Below are 9071 nucleotides of genomic sequence, written 5' to 3' on the forward strand. Positions count from 1 at the left end.
AATGTTAACAGAGATTTTTGTTATCTGAATGAAATTGTTACTAGAACACCATAGTAATATTTTTCCAAAACCTTTTTCAACTACCTACCATTTTCAAGAGAGCCTTGTTGATGATATGGCTCTTCTTTGATAAAGACGAGCCCTTTTGTCCTGAGATGAGGAAGCTTGTCTTAAGCTGAGGCGCAGCTAGGAATTAAGGTTTGGGGGGTTCAGGTGCAACTAATACCGGGTTGTGTAAGGGTATGGAATACCCACCAGGATAAGCGGTAGGTGCGAGATTAATAAATTGCGGAATTTTAGATAAATGGTTCAAAATGCTGAGTTTTACGGCTTTCTGGGGGATATTTTATTAATCCTTACACTATACTATTAGTAATATCAATCTAATTAAGTAAAATTGATTAAACTTAAAAATTTCTCTGAGCTCTGAGGGAGGGGGGATTTATCCCCTCCCTCGCAGCGCCACTGGTCTGAAGCATCTACTGATTATCGTGAAATCATGTGAAGTTCTGTGGTAATTTTGGAAGGAAGAACAAGTTAGACTACAGGGGACTCTTAACTCATGCTTGTACCTTGTACGAAGGAAAACCCTGTTTATTCCAATCAATCTGAACACAGTATTCAAATCATCCTTCAACCTTACTTTTCTTATTGGCTTGGAAATTGTGATCATATGCCTGATTCTACGAATGGTTATCATTTCAAAATGGGCGAAGATTATGAATACCTTCTGAAATACGAGTAAATACGATAAAACTTTAAAAATTTCTAAAATATTGGTGATTGGTGATTACCCCTTTGAACTGACAATACCCCTAAATCCGCCCCTGCCTGGAGGAAAACCTGGGCTGGCGGCCTCCTCGTACATGCGTTCCGACTTTATTTGAATCTGACACAATGAGTTTTTTTCGATTTTTACAAAAAATTGCATGCAAAATACTGGAGTGTATCGTTATTATGCATCGCGTTATAGTCATTCTTTCCCTCACATATTGTCTGTGTCTTTTGTAGTTACATGGATTTTGTCTATGCCAGCGTAATTGTCAGTTCTACAAATAATAAAACTTGAAAATTTTCTAAAACATTGGTGATTCATGACCCCTTTGAACCCCCCCTAAATCGGCTCCTGCCTGTAGGAAAACCTGGGCTGGCGGCCTCCTCAGCAGAGGTATTGCGGGTAGTCGGCACATTGTACCAAAAAAAAATTCGGGTGGGGGGTTTGAAGCCCTCACAGTCCCCTCCTCAACCACGTGCGTGCCTCTAGGTATAAAAAACCTCTGCACTCGTGCGTGTCACTGCGTTAAAAATCACTCGTAATGAGCAGTGCTTATGAAGAAATGGCTGGATGAGGAAGGCTCTTCTTTCGTTCACCCTTATCTCTCCCATCCAACGTAGGATTTTCTTTTCAAAATACGGTTACGTGACTGACTGTGAGTGAAAGACTCCAATGGAACTGCAAACGCATTTTGTCCGCACGTCGAGAAGAACCTGCCATTTTACGTGCCCCTGAACCTCCTGAATCGTTTCCCTCACGACATGAAGTTGAGAGAAGCGAGGAAATTACTATCTGGGTCTTCCCGTCCAGCGGAATACGTCATTTCTATCGCATAGGACCTCAGACGCCGTTGGTACGCAGTATTCGGCTAGCCTATTTCGAGAGTCTAATACCAGGGTCCCATTTGACTGTGATAACTGAGAGCAACTAGCAGACATCACCCCACCTCAGCTGATGCATGCAGGTGAAGTGGGGTCAATGTGGTGTGGGTAGGTCGGAAGGGGGAGGGGGTGTTCAGTTCTCCATTCTTGCAGGAGTGCGAACGAACGACGCGACGATCGGATATGCTCGGGAGACATCGGCACAGTTCGGCTGACGCGATCTTCTCTCTTTCCTCCCGCTGTCTAACTTCCCCTCCCCCTTACTTCTTGCTTTCGTATCGCTCCCCCTCCCCTCACACCTTTCCCTGCTTCCAAGTCTAGACTCCCCCATCCATTCTCGGTCTCTATGCGACAATTCCTAGGAGGATATTCCAACAAAAGAGGTAATATATGTGTAGAGGTATTACATGTATTATATATCCATTACATTTATTATTGAAAATAACTAACTCACTAAATGGTTTAACCCGTGGGTTGGTTTAAGTAGGTGAGGGTAGAGCTCACCCCAGATTAAACCTCATAAGTGTAAATATCACATAGTCACTGTATGGATATGGGGTACTTTCCTTCCCGGGACACTTGAGGGACTATATATATTGGGAGTGGTTCAACCCGTAGGTCGATTTGGATAGGTGAGGGTAGAGCTCAGATTAAATCACAGACGTGTAAATATGACATATTTACTGGAGAGGGGCCTTTTTGTTTCCATGGACACTTCGAAGACTATATTTGGGGAGTTGTTCAACCCATAGGTTGGTTTGAATAGGTGAGGGTAGAGAGAGGCCCACCCCAGACTTACTGTCTGCGTAAAAATAATGAGCAGCTGTATTTTGCAAATCTATATCTGGGCTATAGATTTGTGCTGCGTCATGCTGTAGGAGGGTAAGAGTGCGAACAAAAGACGATCGGATATCTGTTCGGAAGATATCGCCTAAGTTCCCTAGACGTCGTCTTCTCCCCTCCCTCCCGCTGCCCACCCTACCCTCCTTAAGGGGGTTCTATCCTAATTCAAAAATCCAAATTCAACCGTCGCCGGATTTTAGTTGCGAAGTCGGCCGCTACGGCCAGTGGAATGGGAAGCCTCCTTGGGTGGAGGGGAGTGGTCGCCGATGGAAGGAAAAAAAGAAAAGGAGAAGGGGTCGAGCTTCGCTTCGACCGAAAACAACACCCGACCCTGTATCAAATTTCACTGCGGAGGGGCGATGTTGAGAGTGGTCAGGATTCGGAGGTTGATTTTTGCTCTCTGGTGGCATTAGTCCCATCTCAGCCACTCGGCTGACGTTTCTTGGAAGGATCCAAATACGCACGCTCTCCAAGAGGCTGGTAGGTACGGCCGGCTTCTAAGAAGAAAGGTGATAACTTGCATTGTTCTCTCCTTATTCGACTCCCCCTCGAACGGGAGAGCTGGTCAACGTTCGCATCACAAAATTTTTAAGTGCTATTCAAAGTATCGTAAAAGTAAATTACGCTAACCGAAATGCGCGTACTTCGTGAAACTTTTTTTTAACGTCCAACTTTACATTTTTACGTTATTCCTCAGTATGAATGAAATAGTGATCACCCACGTCCATTTGAAAACGTGTATTCAATACTGTTACTTTATGAAACGTGTTTATTCAGCAATCATAGCGTTACAGGTAGAGCACTAATGAATGTGACGAGTAATGAATGAACGAAAACAGATTTTCAATTATTTTTAAAATTTATTGATTTATATGGCAAGAACATCATAAATTGCATATTGCATCATACATCGCATACAGCTTTAATAAGGCCAATAACCCTGAACAGATCGCATCGGGTCAACTTGACTTTTTCCTTCGATGTTTTTTATTAAAATGATGGCGTTTGAATTGGAGTTTTTCCTGTAATTCTCTAATTTCATGTAATTCTAACTCTAAGTAACGTTTAATATTCAAAGTGTTCCCTAGTTTTGCTGCAACCGATGTTTTGACCCGATGCGACCGTAAGTGGTGCAATTTATTCTCGCTTCCGTTCCATCGTGAAGACGATGAAAATTCATTCGCTCGCATTTGGATTGATTAAATCACCGATGGTCCATCTTCCTGGAGTACACCCATGTGCAAAAGCTGAGTGAAATGAATCATCAGCATTTCGCCTATTTTTGCGCAGAATTATTAGATATAATAGTGGAAATCACAAATCCCTACTTTAATTCTGTTTGTGGAAATTATGCAAGAGATCGTGGTACTAGGCAGGTGAGTGAAGATGATTAACTGACTTTTATTTGTCTCCTTTTTCTCTCAGGTGCGAATAAAATTCTCAATGTTGATATTAGGGAGATTTGGAGCAAAGAAGTATGTTAAATTTTTCTCTTACACTGAGCTATCGGATTTTTTTCTACGGTGCAATATTTTTTTGACCTAGAAAGTCATAGACTAGACTAGAAAGTAAGAAAAGTGACTAGAAAGTCGCAGTTACTGAGTTCATTAATAAAATATCCAACAAATTTGAATTTGCAAATACACAATCAGAATACATAACGATCCTTGAGCAACTTATATCATTTCGATGCCGATAACGCAGTATCTATCCAAAAGCCAAAGAAATATAGTATTAAAGTCATTACTGTGGTGGATGCTAGGAAATTTTACCTAAAAATTGAAATTTATATGTGCACATAGCCAGATGCCCTTTCAAAGAATCCAATTCACCTCATGAAAGTTTCAAACGCTTAGCTGAACACATTGAATGCAGAGGAAGAAACGTTACCATTGGCAATTAGTGTACCAGCAGTCTTTAACAGTAGAACTTTATTTTTTTTAATTGGCTATAGTAAGGACGATGAGTAATAACAAAGAAGGCGTTCCTCCTGAATTTCTCCCAAGAAAAAATCGAACCTTACATCATGGGCGAGGGGCAGAGGAGGGGCAGCTGCCCCCTCCAGAAGAAAAAATCTCAAAAGTATTTAAGCAAAATCAGCACTGAATTGAAACGAAAGTATTCAACAAATTTTCTGTAAATCCACGAAAAGTGATATGCATTAGTAGGAATAAGATATGTAACTAAAATAAAGATATTTTTTCTAGGAACCGATACCATAAACTAATAAGCGCTGTTATTATTTTCTTAAAATATTTGTTTCATTCACCTTTTCTATGCTAAAATGTCGCAACTTGGTTTGCGCCCCCCTCTAGATCATGGATTGCCCTCTCCCCCCTAGTTATGACCCTGGGTACGCCCTTGTCTTACATCCTTGCCTTTTTGGCTTTACTCCAGACACTTCCGCGTTATAATGTCTACGTTTCAATAAAATCCCTGTAGTACTTATTTCTGCCATTATCCATGAGGCAAGTATAATAAAGCCTCATAAATTACCGCCTCAAGTGGTAACAAAATGCTTATATATTAACATTATATCATTTTACAATACTGTCAAGGGGGTGTGGATTCAAATAATCAGCTTCACTCAAATTATTACAGTATCGGCCGAAGAACGAAAATGTGTCCCTTTCCGTGGTATTGTCTCCCTTTTCTGACGCAGAGCGACTGATAACCTTCCTGTTTTGTTTGATTTCTCTGCGATTTCCCTCAACCTGTTGCAGTAGTTGCACAATAAATGATTTATGCACTCTAACTATTGGGCAGTTGATACCGTAGGGCAGTACTTCAATCAATTTCTTCCTAACGCTGCTGTCACCATCACCTACGAATGAAATGATAGTATTATAGTATTTTCTAGAACAATGACACTGAATTATTCCGTGCCTTATATTATCGTACCAATTATCCAATGATATTTTAATTCGTGCATTTTTATACCTGTTCTGAACTCTTTGACTAATATGTCAGCTTCCAATGCTGCCGAGGATTTGCTGCAATTTTTGTACCTTAGCTCTTTCACCTCCGATTTTTTATCTCTACTTCTCGCACAAATACAGCAGTATCTGTTCCTCACTTCAATAAACAAGACCTTTTGAGTTCGAAAGCCGACAATACAGGCCTGTGAAATGAGAGAGAATTTTAATTGTAATTCTACCAAAATTTAGTTTAAAATAAAAAATACATCCAATATTGTCCAACAGAATAATCCCTGTCCTACCCCAAAACCAGATTTTAATGCCAGTGTGTTGATAAAATTCACCCTGCTACGTTTGGGCTATAGTACACGCTGTTGGACAAATATGCTTCTGAATATTCTGCTCTTCTAGGTACCAAGGGATTATAGGTATGAAATCATAATAATTTGTCAACAATCCTTAGATTGATTTGACTCAGCTCTCCATTCCTCTCTCCTATCCTCTAGCCTCCTCATAGCGACATATTTCTTCCCTTTTAAATCCTTTATAACCCTTTGCCCTATGTATAACTCATTCGGGGCCGTCGCTTGCCCTTCTTCCCTTACACATGTCCTTCTACGATTGTTTTCATCAGGCCATCATGTCTCATAATGTGTTCAAGTAAGTTGTACCGTCTTTTGCTTAAGTTTTTAAGAAGACTTGTGTTTTCTCCCTCTTTCTTAGCACTCCTTCATTACTTACACGTTCGATCAATTTTATCTTCATCATCCTTCGGTAGAACCACATTTCGAATGCTTCCACTCATTGACTTCTCTGCTGAGCATATGATGAATTGTTTCCTTACTTCTATGCTTGTAATCTCAGATGTAAGAAGAGTCGTCTTTTAGTAGTAAACCCTCTTCGCCTGCGCTATTCTACTGATTATTTCTTTCTTGCTTCGTCCATCGTTGGTAATCCGGCCTCCCAGGTAAGAAAACGCTATCACCTCCTCTAGCTTTTGATTTCCTAGCCTAATGTTTGTCCCAGCCTCCTCTCTTTTGCTGCATACTAATATCATAGTCTTCCTTTTGTTAATTTTCAAACGATATCTGGCAATATTCCTTTCTATATTTGTAAAATCCTTCTTAAAATTCTTCTGTCTCTGCTATGACTGCATTGCCATCAGCGAATCATAGCATATGTACTGTTTTTTATCCGTTAATACTGACACCCAAAGACTTCTCCTTCCAATTACCTTAAATTGTAAGGTTTTCTCCGCCTCTTACCTGTTTGATTACTGCTGTGATATTTTCGTAGACGCCTTTGACTTCTTCATCCTAGTAGTCCGTCATAGATATGTAAACCTGTACCACTACGGTATCTACCGGCTTAGTCTCTAGCTTTACCATAATTATCCATTTATTTAGGGCGGAACCTTTTCCTCTGAATTTCGATCTTATGCCCCTTATCTTTTGGGGTAAAAGGATGACATTGAAGCAAGCATCTTAAGATCGGAATTTGACGCTGCAGTAAGAGACCTGAGAAAGGATAAGGCTCCAGGAATAGATGACATTCCAGCAGAGTTAATAAAAAATGCAGGAGAAAAGGTCTTAACTCAACTGTATAAAACTATTTGCGATATGTACTCAACAGGAGTTTTACCTGGTGACTTTGAGAAGAACATCATCATTCCCATACCAAAAAAGAAGAGAGCTGAGAAGTGCGAAGAATTTAGGACCATAAGCCTGACCACACATGCGGCAGATTCTGATAAGAATCATTTACAGGAGAATTGAACGAAGAGCAGAAGAATTCCTGGATGAGGACCAATTCGGATTTATGAAAAGCAGGGGCACAAGGGAAGCAATTTTGGCACTTAGGATGCCAAAAATAATTAAAATAATTTGATAGTGTATTTATTAGCTGCATCACGTTTTTTTACAGATTTTACGTGGACGAAAATACGTGTCTAAAGATATAAAAACAGTTAATAATGTATCACACTTAAAAAGGATTATTCCTAGTACTTATTTTCTACCTTCCCACAAAAGATATGCTTCCTATTTTCTCCTCTATTGGTCTTCATATTCTTCTTCCTCTTAGATTTCCTTTCACTTTCCTTGCATGAGAGCAGAAAACTTGAAAACTCGTGCTCCCCCCGTTTCAAACACACCGCTCGCAACACAACACAGGGCTTCGGATGATAAAGAAAAAAAACTGTTGGCTCGCTGGGGTCCGAAGATGGGCGAGAGAGAGGAAAGGAGGAGACACAAGAGACGTTGGAGGGGAAGTAGTGAGAGAGACTGCTGTGGGGTGGGAAGCTCTTTCCTCGAGAGTGGGGGATCACACAGCAGCGCCATGGAAGAAAAGATCGTAAGCGCTTGACGTTGAGAAAACACGCTCGGGAATTTGAACTACAGCGTGGTTATTACAAAGATGACATTCATGAATCGTGTCTTATTTCCAAGAAGATGGACGAATGTTCTCATTTCCCGAAAAAAAAAATTCAAATCGCGTTTTCTACGAGGTAGAATTACATCGAGAAAACAGGCGTTTTATTGTGTTTTTCAGCGCCAATAACTAATTAAGAAATGCTTTTCAGATTATTTTTTTTCACTAGCCTTCAACAATAATCTTAACTTAAACCATATCCAAAAGAAGTTCTCTCCAGAGTGGAGAATAAGCGAGTAAATGGCGAGCAAATTGAAGTCTGCAGAGCCGTTTTTCGCGGAGGTATAGAACACCCTTAACACTTTCCGTGCCATGGACGTAATATTACGTCTTTCTATTTCATTAACTTAGTTTGCGTGAAGGCGTAATATTTCGCCCGTGGTACTTATCCAGTTCACTGCTTAGTGGTTTTGTTATTTTAAAAATCAACTGCTCGATGGAAAAAGAGTTCTTTTATTGCCTTGAGGACGAAAAGTCCGCTGTAGCTACCGGCACCCTTATCTCAGCCTACTTTGTGTGAAAATTCTTTGGAGGAAAGAACCGTTCGCTGAGGGTTCGAGTTTTTGTCATCCAGGATTTTGAATGCAATGCTTGGAACAATGCTTTTTTTTATGATTTCCATGGTTTAAATAGTTCAAATTGAGCGTAATAAAAAAATGTTATGCATTGTAAGGCGGTTCATCATTTGCTGCAACTTTTTTGAAGTGAAAACTTCTTTAGCGGCGTTAAGCACTTTTGTGAGATGGGGAAAAAGCATAGAATTCGCGTGAGCGTCACCGACCCGACACCGCGACCGCTACAGCGAGATATACATTTCCCTATTAAAATTCGTTTATTAGTATCACATCCTCAGTAGTATAGTGGTCAGTATCCCCGCCTGTCACGCGGGAGACCGGGGTTCGATTCCCCGCCGGGGAGGATTTTTTTCTCAATCTCATACAATTTAAGAATTTTTACAATGGATATTTCAACTACGCAGGCTGACTAGGTATAGTAAATAAACTTTGTTAATATATAAACTTTTAAAGTCTTTTTGTTTTAAAAATATTAAAATTGAAAATAAAAATCCAAAGTGTATATTGTATAAGTTCATTAAATATAAAGAGCTGGTACACATCGTATTTTTTATATATATTTAATAATAAACAGGTTGCTGAAAAAATAATTTCAATTTTTGTTGAAAAATGAGTATTACTGGAAAAATTAGTTCTTTAATAATATTAA

The 9071-nt window shown here is 39.8% G+C and overlaps 1 non-coding gene across 1 annotated transcript; it reads left to right on the plus strand.

Moving 5' to 3' along the window:
* Positions 1-8693: 8693 nt before the first annotated feature.
* Positions 8694-8765, plus strand: Trnad-guc. The gene has a single exon. It is a non-coding gene; the product is annotated as a tRNA-Asp (tRNA).
* Positions 8766-9071: the final 306 nt, after the last annotated feature.

The sequence above is a fragment of the Ischnura elegans genome, chromosome 10, assembly GCF_921293095.1.
Source record: "Ischnura elegans chromosome 10, ioIscEleg1.1, whole genome shotgun sequence".
NCBI lineage: Eukaryota > Metazoa > Arthropoda > Insecta > Odonata > Coenagrionidae > Ischnura > Ischnura elegans.